Source organism: Nicotiana tabacum, chromosome 3 (genome assembly GCF_000715075.1).
Source record: "Nicotiana tabacum cultivar K326 chromosome 3, ASM71507v2, whole genome shotgun sequence".
Taxonomy (NCBI): domain Eukaryota; kingdom Viridiplantae; phylum Streptophyta; class Magnoliopsida; order Solanales; family Solanaceae; genus Nicotiana; species Nicotiana tabacum.
This window is the reverse complement of record NC_134082.1, coordinates 51,682,464-51,700,950: the sequence shown is the minus strand read 5'-3', so window position 1 is coordinate 51,700,950 and position 18,487 is coordinate 51,682,464. Positions and strand designations below refer to the sequence as shown.

Here is an 18,487-nt window from a genome sequence, read left to right as displayed (position 1 = left end):
ACCAGTATAACCTCTAGAATCTAATAAACCTGAACCCGCTGCTCTAGGGTCTGTGCTCCTCCCCCTGCCTGAGATGTGGCTAGAGCAAGGGGATTCAACCCTGCCTGAGCTAGAGTGCTAAACAAGATCATAAACTATGCAATGGTTTCTTGAAGAGCTGGTGAAGTAGTAGTCGTCTCAGATGCATGTGCTCCGGCTGGAGCTACTGGTGTTTCTTTTGTAGCAGCTTGTGCAGGTGCTCTAGCTGCACCACATGGACGTCCTCGGCCTTTACCCCGATCCCAGCATTGGGCGGCTCTAGCAGGGGCCGCAGGTGCCTGGTCATCTCCGGCTGTACGTGTTCTCACCATCTGTGAGAGAATAGAAGACATAAGTTTAGAATTATTAAGTCAACAATTTCACATGACAGGGAATCAAATGAAGTGAAATTTTTCCTAACAGGTCCATAGCCTCCCGAAGATAAGTACAGACGTCTCTATACCGACCCACGAGACTCTAATAAACTGGCTTATAAATCACGACACCTATGAACCAAGAGCTCTGATACAAATTTGTCACGGTCCAAATCCTCCCTCCGTGAACTGTCATGACGGCACCTAGTATCTATGACTATGTAAGCCTAACATTGTGGAAATGAAATGAAAGATGTAAAAATTAACAACTAACTGTAACAGATAATTTTAATAAGCATTAGAGATGTCGCTCGGCATATACAATATATAACTCTCAAAATATACACTAACTCTCCCAAGACCTGGAACACCGTAAGTCACAAGCTTTTAAGAATTTCTAATTGTTTTATACATCTTTACTAGAATAAATAAAGGGTAGCAACATCAGAAGGGATAGAAGGGGACTCTGAGGTCTACGGACGCGGGTAAGTGTACCTTGAAGTATCCGAAATGGCAGCAACTGAGCAAACTAAACACGAGGCTGGTAGGAGGTACCTGGATCTGCACACAAAAATATGTGCAGGAAAGGGCATGAGTACACTACAACGATACCCAGTAAGCGCCGAGCCTAAACTCGGTCGAGTAGTGGCGAGGTCAGGTCAGGCCGTACTGATATATATATAATAAAAACAAGACAGAACGAGATATCGCAGTAAAATAAAAGCTGAATTTTAACAAGTATGAAATCATATAAAGGTAAGAACTCAGTACACAGAGATAACAACATGGGATCTCCCGAGATACCATCTCCTAGTCCCAAACGTAAATGTGCAAGGGGATCTCTCAGAATACCGTTCCGTAGTCCCAAAGTAAATATGCAAGACATAGGGATCTCCCAGAATACCATTCCGTAGTCCCAATTAAATTTGCAGGGGGATCTCCCAGAATACCGTTCCATAGCCCCAAAGTAAATATGCAGCTCAAACAACGGAAATAACAGTTATAGCAAGAAAAACCTACAGTTTAGACTAAGTTCAAGTCAAGGAAAAATAAGAAATTCACTAAACATGTTGCACAAAGTTCAGATAGGCAATTAAGGGAAGTAGACATGATATTCTATACTAACAGGATACTACACATGCTGATATAACTCAAATAAGAAGGAGAACAAGTTATTACTTAGTAGAAACCGGGTTTTCACAATAATTAGCCTGTGTACGTAGTCGTCACCTCGCGTACACGACGCTAATATATCAAAAACAGTACCAAATCTTAAGGAGAGTTTCCCCACACAAGGTTAGGCAAGCCACTTATCTCGAACCAAGCTCAAATCAATCCGTAACAATGCTCTTTCCATAAATATCCGACTCTGAAATGGTCCAAATCTAGCCAAAATCAATTACATAACAGAAATATAACTACAAGAAACTAATCTAGCTAATGAAATCAAAGCTAAAACAAGAAATTGAAAAATCACCCTAAAAAGTCTCCCGGGCCCACATCTCGGAATCAAGTAAAAGTCACAAACCCTGAAAGCCAATTCACTCACGAGTCTAATCATACCAAATTTATCAAAATCCAACACCATTTGGTCATCCAAATCCCAAAAATTCACTCTCCAATTATCAATCTCTAAATTCCCAAATTTCACTTCAAAATCTCACTAATTAGGCACAAAATCAGTGGCAAAATACCATTATTGAAGATAAATAGGCACAAAAAGCTTACCTCAGTATTCCCTTCGAAAATCTCCTCAAAAATCCCAAAGTCCGAGCCCAACGTGATAAAAATGATAAATAAGGATGTTTGTCTAAAATTTTTTATCTTTTGTAAATAGCATACACTTAAAATGGCATAATATATTGTGTCTGCTTTTTGTCTTTTGGTTGATGCACATTTTATTTGCTGCATTTCTTAGTAAGCAGTATTTTGTTTAGTGGTGTTGCTCGTTCTCCTGCAAAAGCAGTTCTATTTTTCCATAAAAGTTTTTTAGTTAGTTCCAAGAATGTTTTAGTTTAAGATTTTCACTATTAGGTACTTCCTAAGAATTAAATAGATTGTGACAGGCTAGTCATGGAATCTATGAAGCATCTATCCATTATCACAAATAAGATACTTACCCAACGAGGGAGGTCCAGGAATAACCGAATAACTGAAGAGAAAATAACATGGTAATTCTTTCGCATTCATGAAGCTGTATAGTTTGTCGATAATGAGAAGTATCCTATTTTGGGGGAATGATTTAATTTGTGGATATGGATATCGATCGGGTCGGATTGGGTCATGCATATTTTAGTTGAGTCATAATTTATTAGACTAAATTTTAAAAAAATAAAGAAATGGTAGAATAAGAAAAAATTACCGGAGAATTGTCTTTCCGGTAACAATGCTTTTTTGAGTGAAGTAGTAAAAGTTTTATGATTTTTGTGCCAGAAAACAATGTTATATGAATTTGGTGACAAAATGGTCGTAGTTATATCACAATTTGTGAAATTTACCACACAAGCAACTAACTGCACCGGATTTTGGAATGTAATCTTGGAACCCACACTTGAAGAGATACAGACTTAGATTCACAAAGGAAATGGAGTTTGAGTATCAAATCATGGACTCACAAAATATGCTGATTTTGGAACATAGAATAGCAAGTTCAATCATATTCACTATATTTGCATACTATTTTTTTATGTCTCTGTCTTTTCTTCCATTTCCAAATACAAGTGATGTCAGGGATGACCAAAAGTTGGTTCCTTAAGCTACAAAGAGAACAAATAAGAGTAAAAATAAGCTACTACATAAGAAATTTAGAGGGAAAAGGAAAAGACTGAAAGTGGTAAAGAGAAGCGGGAAAATAAAGGAAAGGCGCAGTACTATGTTTTCTCTTGACATGGTCAGAAGTCAGAAGAGTCTGTTCTCATTGCTTTGAACTCCAATTCCAAATGCCCCTGCAACTGATACTGCAGTTGCAGTCCCTGCAACTTGTCAAAATATATGTATCACAAAGGAAATTTTAATGAAAAAAGTACTGATCAATCAATATGCAATACTTACCTGCAATAACTCCAGGCTTCCTGTGAGAATTTCCGCTATCTGCAACATACATTGAGGATGAATCAGTATTGACTTTAACATATCTAAATTGGACCTAGTTAGTAATTACTATTCACATTTGCTTACCATTACAGTTGGTTGTACTATTTCCTTTGTTACACAGGCACAAAAAATTGAGTCTCTCTGTATGAAACCCACAAATGCCATCTCCCTTATCAGAATCTTGACACTTGAGGCATCGCGTAGTCACTGGAATATCAAAATCAACTCTAATCCCATACTCAGGGACCTCATTAAAAGCCGGAGTTACCCCAAGATTTCTCCAATATACACTAGTATAAGTTGTACAATGCTTCAACATAAGTCTCAAAGACTGTAGCTTTAGGATAGTAAGAACAACAAGAGCTACTTCTCAATCCATTAGCACATTCAGGTAGGTGCCTACAAAGATAACTCGAACTATCACAAGTCGAATCACAATGTTCAGGAAAACGCTCACAGAAAGTTGGTTTTCGCTCAATGATCACATCTTTTTCACTACAGTTGAAAAAAAGGTAATCATTTTGAGGTGACAGAGTGAAATGTGTGCTAGTGTCTAGGCTAAATGGCCTAGTGGGGAGAAAATTATCGCCGTCTAGGCAATTCCACATAAAGGGGTCAGTGACAAGAATGTGAGGATCTGAATAGTTTATATTTTTAACAGGGTATCTGCCTGAAGGGGTTTTAAGCTCAAGCATATCAGCTGTACAAACAAGAGTATGCCTGTAATATGGACTGCCACACCCATCATCTAGGCCAAATGGGTATTGAATTGGAATGCCACCGCAAGATTTTCTGCAGAGTCTTGATTGAGCTTGTGTTGGAATGAGAAATGGAAGTGTAAATAGAATTATAAATATGGACACAGAAAAGAAACATGGGAAAGTTGAAAAATAAGTTAATGTTAATTTGTTTGTTATTAAAAGGGCCATCAGGGATTTGCTGTCACGACCCAAAATCTCAACCCGGTCGTGATGGCGCCTCTCGTGAGGACAAGGTCAGCCAATCAACAAAACAGTACATCTCTTTATAATTACTTAGCAGGAATAAGTCTAAATCATGGGCAATATAATCTTAAATGCGAAATAAACGTGATAGAACAAGGAAAACCCTCCCAACTCAGCCCGAAATCAGGGTGTCACAAGTCATGAGCTACTACAGAGTTTACTAATATTTTACAAAGTCTGGAATTATCATAAATAACAAAGATAAGGGAGAAAACGGGGCTGTGGACGTCAACAGCTACCTAGTTACTCCTAGTCATCGCCTGGTCTGGAAAGAATCAGCGCTCAGGAGCGAACTCAGCTCTGCCTGTATCTGCACACATGGTGCAGGGAGTAATGTGAGTACTCCGACCCAGTGAGTAATAAAAATAAATAACGACTGAAAACATGAAATCTCATAACGGCACAATATAGCGCTATCCCAAGCAGTAAAATCAGTTATACAGTAAAATAGTGAGTATCAGATAATTCTTCTTTTAAAACAGTAAAGACAAATAATTTCCACAGTAAGGATAAATCAAAAACTTGCCCCTCGGGCTCAATATGTAAATCTCAGTATAGTATCAGCCCCTCGGGCTCACTCCCAACTCACCAGCACGCAACATCAGCCCCTCGGGCTCACTCCCAACTCACCACACACAAGCAACGGCCTCTCGGGCCCACTCCCAACTCACCTGGGTACCCTGCGCTCACTGGGGGTGTGTACAGACTCCGGAGGGGCTCCTACAGCCCAAGCGCAATATCAATAGGCCTGAAAGCCTTCACACATCACACACGAGGCCTGAAAGCCTCCTCATATAACACTCGAGGCCTGAAAGCCTCCTCACATCACTCAACATATCCTCACGTATGGCCCTCGGCCTCAATCAGTCCAGAAAATAATCATAAGCCTCTTGGGCATCAGTAAAACAATAGTGCTCAGCTCAACAGCATTATAAATATCATTAAATCTCGAGTTGAGTATAAATGTAGCAGAGTTCAGAAAATAATATAATTCAATTAGACTGAGTTCAAATAATATTTCAATTCGTGAGGAAAATAGTGATGTAAATTCACAAAAGATTTCAGATAATTGGCACGAAGCCCAAATATGGCAATAAGCCCAATCATAGTGAAAAACAATAAATCTTTATCAATTACGCGGTAAAAATATCAACTGGGATGGACCAAGTCACAATCCCCAATAGTAAATGATACCGCGCTCGTCATACAACGCGTGTCTCATCTCAACATAGCAGTATGTTGTGCAATCCGGGGTTTCAAACCCTCAGTGTATCATTTAAAATCATTACTCACTTCAAGACGGTCCAATGTCTACTCCACTATGCCCTTGCCTCTCGAATTTACCTCTTCGCGCATCGAATCTGGTCAAAACCACAACGAATACATTACAATAGGCTAAGGGAATATAACCCAATCGAAAAGACTCGAAAAATATCGAAATTCACGAAATTCGCAAAACCCGAGCCCCGGGCCCACTTCTCGAAAAATTACAAAAGTCACATCACCGGATTCCTCGTCTCACCACGAGTCCGTACATATAAAATTTACCAAAATCGGAGTTCAAATGACCCCTCAAATCTTCAAATCTTATTTTCAAATCCCTAGGCTTAAATCTTCAATTTACTCCTCAAAAACATGTAATCTAGTCCGATTATTCGATGATAATTCAATATTATGGAGTAGAAATAATCACAAGTGATTTACCTCAAGATTTCCCAAGATTTCTTGCTAAAAATCGCCCAAAATCCGAGCTTGGAAGTAAAAAAAAAATGACCAATACTCGGACTGCTGGACATTTAATCTGTCCAAAAATTTTCGGTACTGTTCACGCGGGGCACTGTTCATGCGCATGAGGTCACTGTTCACTGTTCACCCGCGCGGTTACTGTTCACGTGCGGGTACTGTTCACTGCTGCAGAAAATACAACAGCTTTTAAGAAATTTGCAGCACAACCATTTTTCACAAAAATGGCTCTAACTCCATCATATGAACTCGGAATTAGACGATTCTTGTTCCTATGAGTCAAAAATAATAATACGAACACAACCCTTCAATCGAAACTCAATTTGGAGCTCGTTTGCCCAGTTCAATACCCATTTCGCTCGTTAAACAATTAACTCACATTTCACGTCAAAAACCCAATCGCGACTTGATGAAATTAAACCAAAATTTCTAGAACATTCCTATAATTCATGATTTAAATTCTGGAAGTATCAAAATCAAATTTGGATCTCTAGAACTAAAAATAAACCTTTAGATCATTACATTTATGCTCAAAACGGCAAAAATCTTCCAAAAATGACCTGTTGGGCATCCGAAACACACCCGAGGCCCTCAGGACCCCGACCAATAAAACCAACCAGTCCAAAAATACATTACGGACTTGCTCGAGGCCTCAAATCACATCAAACAACGCTAAAATCATGAATCAACCTCCAATCCAAGTTTTATGAACTTTAGAATTTCCAACTTCTATTTTCGATGCCGAAACCCATCAAATCACTTTCGATTGACTTCAAATTTTGCACACAAGTCCAAAATGACATAACGAAGCTACAGAAATTCTTGAAATTCCATTCCGACTGTCGGATCAAAATTTCATCTATCAACCGGAAATCGCCAATATACTAACTTCGCCAAAATGAGCTAATTTCTTCACCGAACCTCCAAAATTAATTCCGATTGCGCTCCTAGGCCTTAAATCATCCCCCCAAACTAACTGAATCATCGAAATTCAATTCCGAGCCCTCTAACTCACAAGTCAACGTCCGGTTGACTTTTCCAAACTAATTCTTCCTTAAAGAGACTAATTGTCCCATTTCATACCAAACTCGATCCGAATTGACTCAAATTCACCAAGTACACATATTGAAACATGAATAAGCATTTAATGGGGAATACATGACAAAAATACAGGAAACGACGGTTCGGGTCGTTACATGCGGCCAACTAAAACAAAAGCTCGTCCTCGAGCGAGTTAAGAAACATACCTGGAGTTTCAAATAGGTGCGGTTACATGCTCCGCATCTCCTGCTCGGTCTCCCAAGTAGCCTCCTCCACGGGCCGACCTCTCCACTATACTTTCACTGATGTTATATCTTTTGATCTCAATTTTTGAACCTGTCGACTCAAAATAGCCACTGGCTCCACATTATAAGTCAAATTTTCATCTAACTGTACTGTACTGAAATCTAAAATATGAGATGGGTCCCCAATGTACTTTCGGAGCATGGACACATGGAATACCGGATGAACACCCGACAATCTAGGCGGTAAAGCAAGCTCGTAAGCCACCTCTCCAATCCTCCTAAGTACCTCAAATGGTCCAATAAACCGCGGACTCAACTTCCCTTTCTTTCCGAACCTCATAACACCCTTCATCGGCGAAACCTTCAGCAAAACCTTCTTGCCCTCCATAAATGACACATCTCGGACCTTCCGGTCCGCATAACTCTTCTGACGCAACTGAGCTATGCGAAGTCTTTCCTGAATCACCTTCACCTTTTCTAAGGCATCCTGGACCAAATCTGTCCCAACAACCTAGCTTCACCGGGCTCAAACCAACCCACTGGAGTTCTACACCGCCTCTCATATAAGGCCTCATACGATGCCATCTGAATACTGGACTGATAGCTGTTGTTGTAGGCAAACTCTGCAAGTGGTAAAAATTCAACCCAAGAACCTCCAAAATCAATCACGCAGGCACGCAACATATCCTCCAATATCTGAATAGTACGCTCGGACTGTCCGTCCGTCTGAGGATGAAATGCTGAACTCAACTCCACCTGAGTGCCCAACTCGTGCTGAAAAGTCCTCCAAAACTGAGAAGTGAACTGAGTACCTCTATCCGAAATAATAGTAACTAGAACACCATGCAACCGCACAATCTCCTGAATAAAGATCCTAGCCAGCCGCTCCGCAGAATATGTGGTACACAACGGAATGAAATGCGCTGACTTGGTCAGCCTATCCACAACGACCCAAATCGAATCAAAATTCTTCAAAGTCCGAGGAAGGCCACTCACGAAATCCATAGTAACTCTCTCCCATTTCCACTCAGGAATAATCATCTGCTGAAGCAAACCGCCCGGTCTCTGATGCTCATATTTCACCTGCTGATAGTTGAGACACCGAGCCACATATCCCACAATGTCTTTCCTCATTATCCTCCACCAATAATGTTGTCTCAAGTCCTGATACATCTTCGCAGCACCCGGATGGATGGAATACCGCGAACTGTGGGCCTCCTTAAGAATCAAATCTCTAAGCCCATCAACATTGGGCACACAAATACGGCCCTGCATCCTCAATACGCCATCATCACCTATAGTCACATCTTTGGCATTATCATGCTGAACTCTGTCCTTAAGTACAAGCAAATACGGATCATCATACTGGTGCTCTCTGATGCGATCATATAAGGAAGATCGAGAAACCACACTAGCCAATACCCGGCTAGGCTCAAAAATATCTAACCGCACCAACTGATTGGCCAAGGTCTGAACATCAACTGCAAGAGGCCTCTCCCCAATTGGGATGTAAGCCAAACTCCCCATACTGACTGCCTTTCGGCTCAATGCATCGGCCACTACATTGGCCTTTCCCGGATGATATAGAATGGTAATATCATAGTCTTTAAGTAACTCAAGCCATCTCCGCTGCCTCAAATTAAGATCTTTTTGTTTAAATAAATGCTGAAGACTGCGATGATCAGTGAATACCTCACAAGATACGCCATATAAATAGTGCCTCCAAATTTTTAAGGCATGAACTATAGCAGCCAACTCCAAATCATGAACATGGTAGTTCTTCTCATGGGGCTTCAACTGACGAGAAGCATAAGCAATAACTCTACCCTCCTGCATTAGCACACAACCAATCCCAACTCTGGAAGCATCACAATATACCGTGTATGAACCTGTAGCTGATGGTAACACCAACACTGGAGTTGTGGTCAGAAGTGCCTTGAGCTTCTGAAAGCTCTCCTCACACTCGCCGAACCATACAAATGGGGCACTTTTTTGAGTCAACTTGGTCAAAGGCAATGCAATAGAAGAAAACCCCTGAACAAATCGGCGATAATAGCCTGCTAGCCCAAGAAAACTCCGAATCTCTGTGACTGAGGACGGTCTAGACCAACTCTGCACTGCTTCTATCTTCCTTGGATCAACCTGTATACCCTCGCTGGACACTATGTGTCCCAAAAATGCCACAGAACTTAGCCAAAATTCACATTTGGAGAATTTTGCATAAAGCTTCTCCTCTCTCAATCTCTGCAACACTACACGCAAATGCTGGGCATGCTCCTCCTGGATATATGAGTACACCAGGATATCATCAATGAATACAATAACAAATGCATCCAGATAAGGCTGAAATACACTGTTCATCAAATGCATGAACGCTGCTAGGGCATTGGTCAGCCCGAAAGACATAACCAAAAATTCATAGTGACCATATCTAGTCCTGAAGGCAGTCTTGGGAATATTCGACTCCTTGATTTTCAACTGGCGATAGCCCGAACAGAGATCAATATTAGAAAATACCCTCGCTCCCTGAAGCTGATCAAATAAGTCATCAATGCGAGGCAAAAGATACTTGTTCTTCACGGTTACCTTATTCAACTGCCTATAATCAATGCACATTCTCATTGTGCCATATTTCTTCTTCACAAATAAAACAGGTGCACCCCACGGGGACACGCTAGGCCGAATGAACCCCTTATCTAGGAGTTCCTGAAGCTGCTCCTTCAATTCTTTCAGCTCTGCTGGTGCCATACGATATGGCGGAATAGAAATGGGCTGAGTGCCCGGCACTAAGTCAATGCCAAAATCAATATCCCTATCCGGCGGCATGCCCGACAGGTCTGCAGGAAATACATCAGGAAAGTCCCTCACAACTGGGACAGAATCAATACTAGGAGTCTCAGCTCCAACATCCCGCACAAAAGCCAGATATGATAGATAACCCTTCTCAACCATACGCTGGGCTTTTAAGAAAGAAATTACTCTGCTAGAGACATAATCAGTCATGCCACGCCACTCGATCCTCGGAACACCCGGAATAGCCAAAGTAACTATCTTAGCATGACAGTCTAGAATAGCATGATATGGAGATAACCAATCCATGCCCAGAATAATATCAAAATCTACCATGCTCAACAGCAGTAGATCAACTCGGGTCTCCAGACCTCCAATAATCACAGCACATGACCGATACATACGGTCCACAATAATAGTATCGCCCACCGGGGTAGACACATGAACAGGTAAAGTAAGAGACTCCCGGGGCATACTCAAATGACGAGCAAAATATGAAGACACATAAGAATAGGTGGATCCCGGATCAAATAACACAGAGGCATCTGTGTGGTAGACTGAGATAATACCTGTGATAACAGCATCTGACGCAAGAGCATCTGCCCGGTTTGGAATAGCATAAAACCGAGCCAGACCACCGCCCGCTCGATCTCCCCCTCTGGGGCGGCCTCTAGCTGTCTGACCCTTACCCCTAGCTGACTAGGTGGGTGCTGAAATAGTTGGTGCAGAAGATGAGGACTGACCCCTCTGCTATGATGAACTGGCGGTACGACGAGGACACTACTTCCACACATGTCCTAACTCTCCGCACTCATAACAACCCCTAGATGTTGGAGGATGGGACTAAAAAGAACCCCTCGCACCGGAGTGACTAGCTGGTGCACTCGATGCAGAAGGACCCTGAACTGACGGGGCACGTGAAGAACTCTGAGCTGGAAGGGCACTGAGTGATGACTGGCCCTGCTGAAATCCCTGATGACCACGGCCTGAAGATGGCCCGCGGTACTCTGGACGAGCTGACTGGTGAGGCCGGTAAGAATGACCTCTACTCTACTGAAACTGGCCCCTAGACGGAGCACCACTGTGACTAGCTGATCCACGAGGCCTCTTAGCCTCCCTCTCCTCTCTCTCTAGACGACGATCCGTCTCAATGTCGCGAGCAACATCTACTGCATCCTCAAAAGTATGGCTCAGAATCCTTTCTCGAGCCATCAGAATACGAATGGGATAATTAAGCCCATCCACGAACCTCCTAATCCTTTCCCGATCAGTCGGGACCATCCATGGAGCATAACGAGCCAGCTCCGAGAACCTCACCTCATACTGAGATACGGTCATATCTCCCTGACGAAGATACTCAAACTGCCTGCGCATCTCCTCTCTCTGAGATCGCGGTACCCACTTCTCCAGAAAGAGAGTGGAGAACTCCTGCCAGGACAAGGGCGCTGAACCTACCGGTCTACGTCGCTCATATGCCTCCCACCAAGTGAAAGCTGCACCTGAGAACTGAAAAGTAGTAAAGGATATACCGCTAGCCTCCAAGATCCTTGTTGTCCTCAGCATACGTCTACACTTGTCAAGAAAACCTTGGGCATCCTCGTCCTGAGCACCACTGAAAGTAGGAGGTTCAAGTCTGCTGAATCTCTCAAGACGACGCTGCTCATCGTCTGGCATAACTGGGACCATATTATCATGAACCGGTGCAGCCGGCTGAACTGGGGCAACCTGTTGTACTGGTGGTGCCTCTAGTGTCTGTAATCCCTGCACTACTGGCTCAGGTGTGCGAGCAGCGGGGGTCTGATTGCCTCCCCTTGCATGTGAAGTAACTGCTGTAGTGGTGGCTGAAACTGCCTGAGCCAGGCCAGTGCAAACTGTCAGAATCTGAGCCAGGGCCTCCTGAAGACCCGGAATAACAATAGGCACAGCTGGTGCCTGAGTAGGTGCTGCTGGAGTCTCTGCAGCTGGAGCCTGATCCTGAGCCGGGGAAACTGGTGGGTCTACAGATGCTGCCCCTGCGGCTCTACCTCGACCACGACCACGACCTCGACCACGACCGCATCCACGGCCTCTGGTGGCCTCAGTAGGTGGCAATGGTGGTCGTCCATCCTGTCCATTAGCGCGTGTTCTTGCTATCTGCGAGAGAATAGAACAACATAATTTAGTTTTCGGACCAACAAAGTCGCACGACAAGAATTTCCAAGAATATGAAATTTTCCTAAAGGTTCTGCAGCCTCTCGAGGATAAATACAGACGTCTCCGTACCGATCCGCAAGAATCTACTAAACCAGCTCATCACTCGCGAGACCTAGTAACCTAGGCTCTGATACCAACTTGTCACGACCCATAATCCCAACCCGATCGTGATGGAGCCTCTCGTGAGGACAAGGCCAGCCAATCAACAAAATAGTACATCTCTTTATAATTACTTAGCAGGAATAAGTCTAAATCATGGGCAATATAATCTTAAATGCGAAATAAACGTGATAGAACAAGGAAAACCCTCCCAACTCAGCCCGAAATCGGGGTGTCACAAGTCATGAGCTACTATAGAGTTTACTAATATTTTACAAAGTCTGGAATTATCATAAATAACAAAGATAAGGGAGAAAACGGGGCTGCGGACGTCAACAGCTACCTCGTTACTCCTAGTCACCGCTTGGTCTGGAAAGAATCAGCACTCAGGAGCGAACTCAGCTCTGCCTGTATCTGCACACATGGTGCAGGGAGTAATGTGAGTACTCCGACCCAGTGAGTAATAAAAATAAATAACGACTGAAAACATGAAATCTCATAACGGCACAATATAACGCTATCCCAAGCAGTAAAATCAGTTATACAGTAAAATAGTGAGTATCAGATAATTCTTCTTTTAAAACAGTAAAGACAAATAATTTCCACAGTAAGGATAAATCAAAAACTTGCCCCTCGGGCTCAATATGTAAATCTCAGTATAGTATCAGCCCCTCGGGCTCACTCCCAACTCACCAGCACGCAACATCAGCCCCTCGGGCTCACTCCCAACTCACTACACTCAAACAACGGCCTCTCGGTCCCTTTCCCAACTCACCTGGGTACCCTGCGCTCACTGGGGGTGTGTATAGACTCTGGAGAGGCTCATACAGCCCAAGCGCAATATCAATAGGCCTGAAAGCCTTCACACATCACACACGAGGCCTGAAAGCCTCCTCATATAAAACTCGAGGCCTGAAAGCCTCCTCACATCACTCAACATATCCTCACGTATGGCCCTCGGCCTCAATCAGTCCAGAAAATAATCATAAACCTCTTGGGCATCAGTAAAACAATAGTGCTCAGCTCAACAACATTATAAATATCATTAAATCTCGAGTTGAGTATAAATGTAGCTGAGTTCACAAAATAATATAATTCAATTGGACTGAGTTCAAATAATATTTCAATTCGTGAGGAAAATAGTGATGTAAATTCACAAAAGATTTCAGACAATTGGCACGAAGCCCAAATATGGCAATAAGCTCAATCATAGTGAAAAACAATAAATCTTTATCAATTACGAGGTAAAAATATCAATTGGGATGGACCAAGTCACAATCCCCAATAGTAAATGACCCCGCGCTCGTCATACAACGCGTGTTCATCTCAACATAGCAGTATGTTGTGCAATCCGGGGTTTCAAACCCTCAGTGCATCATTTAAAATCATTACTCACTTCAAGACGGTCCAATGTCTACTCCGCTATGCCCTTGCCTCTCGAATTTACCTCTTCGCACATCGAATCTTGTCAAAACCACAACGAATACATTACAATAGGCTAAGGGAATATAACCCAATCGAAAAGATTCGAAAAATATTGAAATTCACGAAATTCGCAAAACCCAAGCCCCGGGCCCACTTCTCAAAAAATTACGAAAGTCACATCACCGGATTCCTCGTCTCACCACGAGTCCGTACATATAAAATTTACCAAAATCGGAGTTCAAATGACCCCTCAAATCTTCAAATCTTATTTTCAAATCCCTATGCCTAAGTCTTCAATTTACTCCTCAAAAACATGTAATCTAGTCGGATTATTCGATGATAATTCAATTTTATGGAGTAGAAATAATCACAAGTGACTTACCTCAAGATTTCCCAAGATTTCTTGCTAAAAATCGCCCAAAATCCGAGCTTGGAAGTCAAAAAAAATGACCAAACTCGGACTGCTGGACATTAAATCTGTCCAGAAATTTTCGGTACTGTTCACGCGGGGGCACTGTTCATGCGTGTGAGGTCACTGCTCACTGTTCACCCGCGCGGTTTCTGTTCACGCGCGGGTACTGTTCACTGTTGCAGAAAATACAGCAGCTTTTAAGAAATTTGCAGCACAACCATTTTTCACAAAAATGGCTCTAGCTCCATCATACGAACTCGGAATTAGACGATTCTTGTTCCTATGAGTCACAAATAATAATACCAACATAACCCTTCAATCAAAACTTAATTCAGAGCTCGTTTGCCTAGTTCAATACCCATTTCGCTCGTTAAACAATTAACTCACATTTCACGTCAAAAACCCAATCGCTACTTAATGAAATTAAACAAAAATTTCCAGATCATTCCTATAATTCATGATTTAAATTCTGGAAGTCTCGAAATCAAATTTGGATCTCTAGAACTAAAAATGAACCTTTAGATCATTACATTTATGCTCAAAACGGCAAAAATCTTCCAAAAATGACCCGTTGGGCATCCGAAACACACCCGAGGCCCCCGGGACCCCGACCAATAATACCAACCAGTCCCAAAATACATTACGGACTTGCTCGAGGCCTCAAATCACATCAAACAACGCTAAAATCATGAATCAACCTCCAATCCAAGTTTTATGAACTTTAGAATTTCCAACTTCTATTTCCGATGCCGAAACCTATCAAATCACGTCCGATTGACTTCAAATTTTGCACACAAGTCCAAAATAACATAACGAAGCTATAGAAATTCTTGGAATTCGATTCCGACCGTCGGATCAAAATTTCACCTATCAACCGGAAATCGCCAAAATACTAACTTCGCCAAAATGAGCTAATTTCTTCACCGGACCTCCAAAATTAATTCCGATTGCGCTCCTACGCCTTAACTCATCCCCCGAAACTAACCGAATCATCGGAATTCAATTCCGAGTCCTCTAACTCACAAGTCAATGTCTGGTTGACTTTTCCAAACTAATTCTTTCTTAAAGAGACTAATTGTCCCATTTCATACCAAACTCGATCCGAATTGACTCAAATACACCAAGTACACATATTGAAACATGAATAAGCATTTAACGGGAAATACGGAACGAAAATACAGGAAACGACGGTTCGGGTAGTTACACTTGCTAGAAGGTGTTGAGATTGATTTCTATTCCAAATTTTCTCTAGTTCAAGAAAGACTGTTGGGGAAATGTTTATTGATGATTGAAGAGAATTTTATCAGGGCTTGTTTTTTGAACCTTTCACTTTTTCTCTTTTTCTTTGCAGTAGTTTCATGTTCTTGAACTGTTAGTGGGGATGCTTTTCCTTTTAAAATATTCTTTTTACAAAATCTAAGAGCAAAAAACTAAAAATAAAAAAATAGAATAGCATGTTTATGGTAGTACTGTTATCTACTTTAGTGATGAAAATTGCTTATCCGCTATATCTCTTTCCCAGTTTTGAACAAATTCTTGTAAAAATAGCACGGTCTAGCCAATTTTCGGACTGGTTATTCAAAAATAGCCAGCATTTATCAAGTCAATGAAAAATAGCTATTATTTTGCTGCAACAGAGACTGGTCCAGCATAATATACTGGAGTTCGGTGCACCTGTATATGAACTTCCAGCATATTATGCTGGACCGGTATACTTTGCTGGCTTCAGTATAATATACTGGAGACTGGAGCACCGGTGCTCCAAACTCCAGTATATTATGCTGGACCGGTATATTATACTGGAACTCCGGTATATTAAACTGGAGTATTTTTCCGGATTTTGAACAGTATTTTCGTTAAAATTTATCTTTACATGAAAAGTGACTAAATTTCGATTACTTTTAAAACTGAACTATTTTTGAACGACCACTTGTAAATTTGGCTATTTTTGAATTTCTCCCCAAATTCTTCTCTTGAAACAGCCCAACCCAATAATTTCCGGACTGGACTAGGCTACATACATGATTGGGGATTCGACCAACTAAACCATTTGTATTGTAAATCTAAGGCCCAGTTATGAGCCAACAAACTTATAATGAGCACAAGTTATTACTTTTGAGTTTTGAGTAAATGTGCAGTTTAGTGGCCTCTTTTCTTTTGGGCTTGCTTTCTTTTCTTTTATCCCTGTGAACATTTTAAATATGATTATTAGTCATGTTACCCTGTATTCACAATACACATTAAAGGTTTATAATCGCGCCCAACTATTTCTTATACAAAGGATAAACGGTCGCTGCAAATATATTCCAGTTAACAAGTTCAGAGTCGAATCCCATAGGAAATTAACCTATCAATCACAGCTATTGGACTCACAGAAATTCACATATTCAATCTTTAGAGATATTTGAGTAACAAAGTTGGTGTTTATTAACTAAATATTATGTAATAAAAATGCAGTAATTAAGAACTAGCTATAAACTATTTGTAAGCAAGAATGATGATGGTCTAAGGTTCTGATTTCCCTTTTTGTCAGAGTCCTTTCCGCTATGTTTGCTATAAATTTGCCTATGTCTTCTCTATCGATCATGAGCACTCTGACTGTCGTAACTCTCTTCCAAGTAATTACCATAATTTACTAGACATATTCTCTCGAATTATGCTAGTTGGTATTAATTACGGCTCACTTAGATCACACCTAAGGTTTTGTTATCCCTAATCCCACCTTTAAACCCTTCGTATTAATCCCTTATATACGTTATGAGTGGTGTTGTACATCAACTACCTAAATATGCACTATCTCCCGAGTAATGCATACTAAATAGGTACAGCCGATTGAGGGCCCTTCAATCAACAACAATCACAATATAGTTGAACAAACAGAGAAAATATTATAGCAAATCTATATTAACATAATGAGAAATTCATCCTCTAAGAGGTTCTATGAAAACCCTAGATTAGGAGTATAGCTACGCTTAATCGTTTTCACAATCATAATGATAGAATTCATCATCAATGATAAAAATAAGAAAAAGAAAGTTAAAAACTCTATGCCGAATCTTCCGCCTTGCTTCTTGCCTATTCTTGCCTTCAAAATCGCTTCAAAACCCTTAATATCCTCTTTTTGGGCGAGCTGAGCTTCTTATTGGTCAAGGAGAGTCGTCCTCGAAATTACATAATTGGCCCTGACTTTGTGGCTCCAAACAACCAGTCCGCGGCTGCGGATTGGACCGCAGATAGACCGCGAATTTGACATAACTTCTGTCCGCTGCCGCGTATTTGGTCCTTGCTCTTTCTTCTTCTTTTCGATCGTGTTATCCTTCGATTGGCCTTTCATGCTCCATATTGACTCCAAAACACTCTTTTAGCTTCCTCCTAGCTCGGAATGGCTCCTTCAAAGCATAAAACTCTTATTTAGAGCATTTTGTTATCTTTTACATTCAAAAATTGATAAAGTGCGGCCAAATTGGAGTGTAAATATTATCTAAATTGCATGATGATCGTCTACTATCTGTAGACATGTGATTTTTGACCCTCCCCAAAATTTCACCCACTTTAGCATGTAAATATTTAATTTAGGCCTAATATAACTATTTCAACTAATTTTGACGCTTTTACTTTATTTTATTACAAGAAAAATAAAAATTACAAAAATATTTTCTCTTATTTAGCTAATTAATAATTTTATCTAGTTACTTTTAATTTATCTACCTTATATAAAATTCAAAAATAGTTCCAGGAATATTATCTTAATTTTACAATAATTTTTTCAGTTTTTATCTTTTAGTATGATATTTAAAAATACCAAAATAGGTTTGTTTGAACGAATAGTTTTATTTTAATAGTTATTTTATTTAAGTAGGAATAATTAGTAAATGATGTAGTATTTTTGTGTCTTGTTTTAGAAGAAAGAATATGAAAATTGAGGCTAATTTTGTTTGGTCTTAATTGGAAAAGGCCCAATTTCGAATAGCCCAAAACATTGGGCCCAATACCCATAAAACCCTAGACTTTGACTATAAAAAACCTAGACCTAGACTAAAGCTAGGGGGG

The 18,487-nt window shown here is 41.0% G+C and overlaps 1 pseudogene; it reads right to left on the bottom strand.

Annotated features, from left to right (window-relative positions):
* Window positions 1–3,290: 3,290 nt before the first annotated feature.
* On the bottom strand, window positions 3,291–4,414 carry LOC107763531 (uncharacterized; annotated as a pseudogene).
* Between the last annotated feature and the right edge of the window lie 14,073 nt (window positions 4,415–18,487).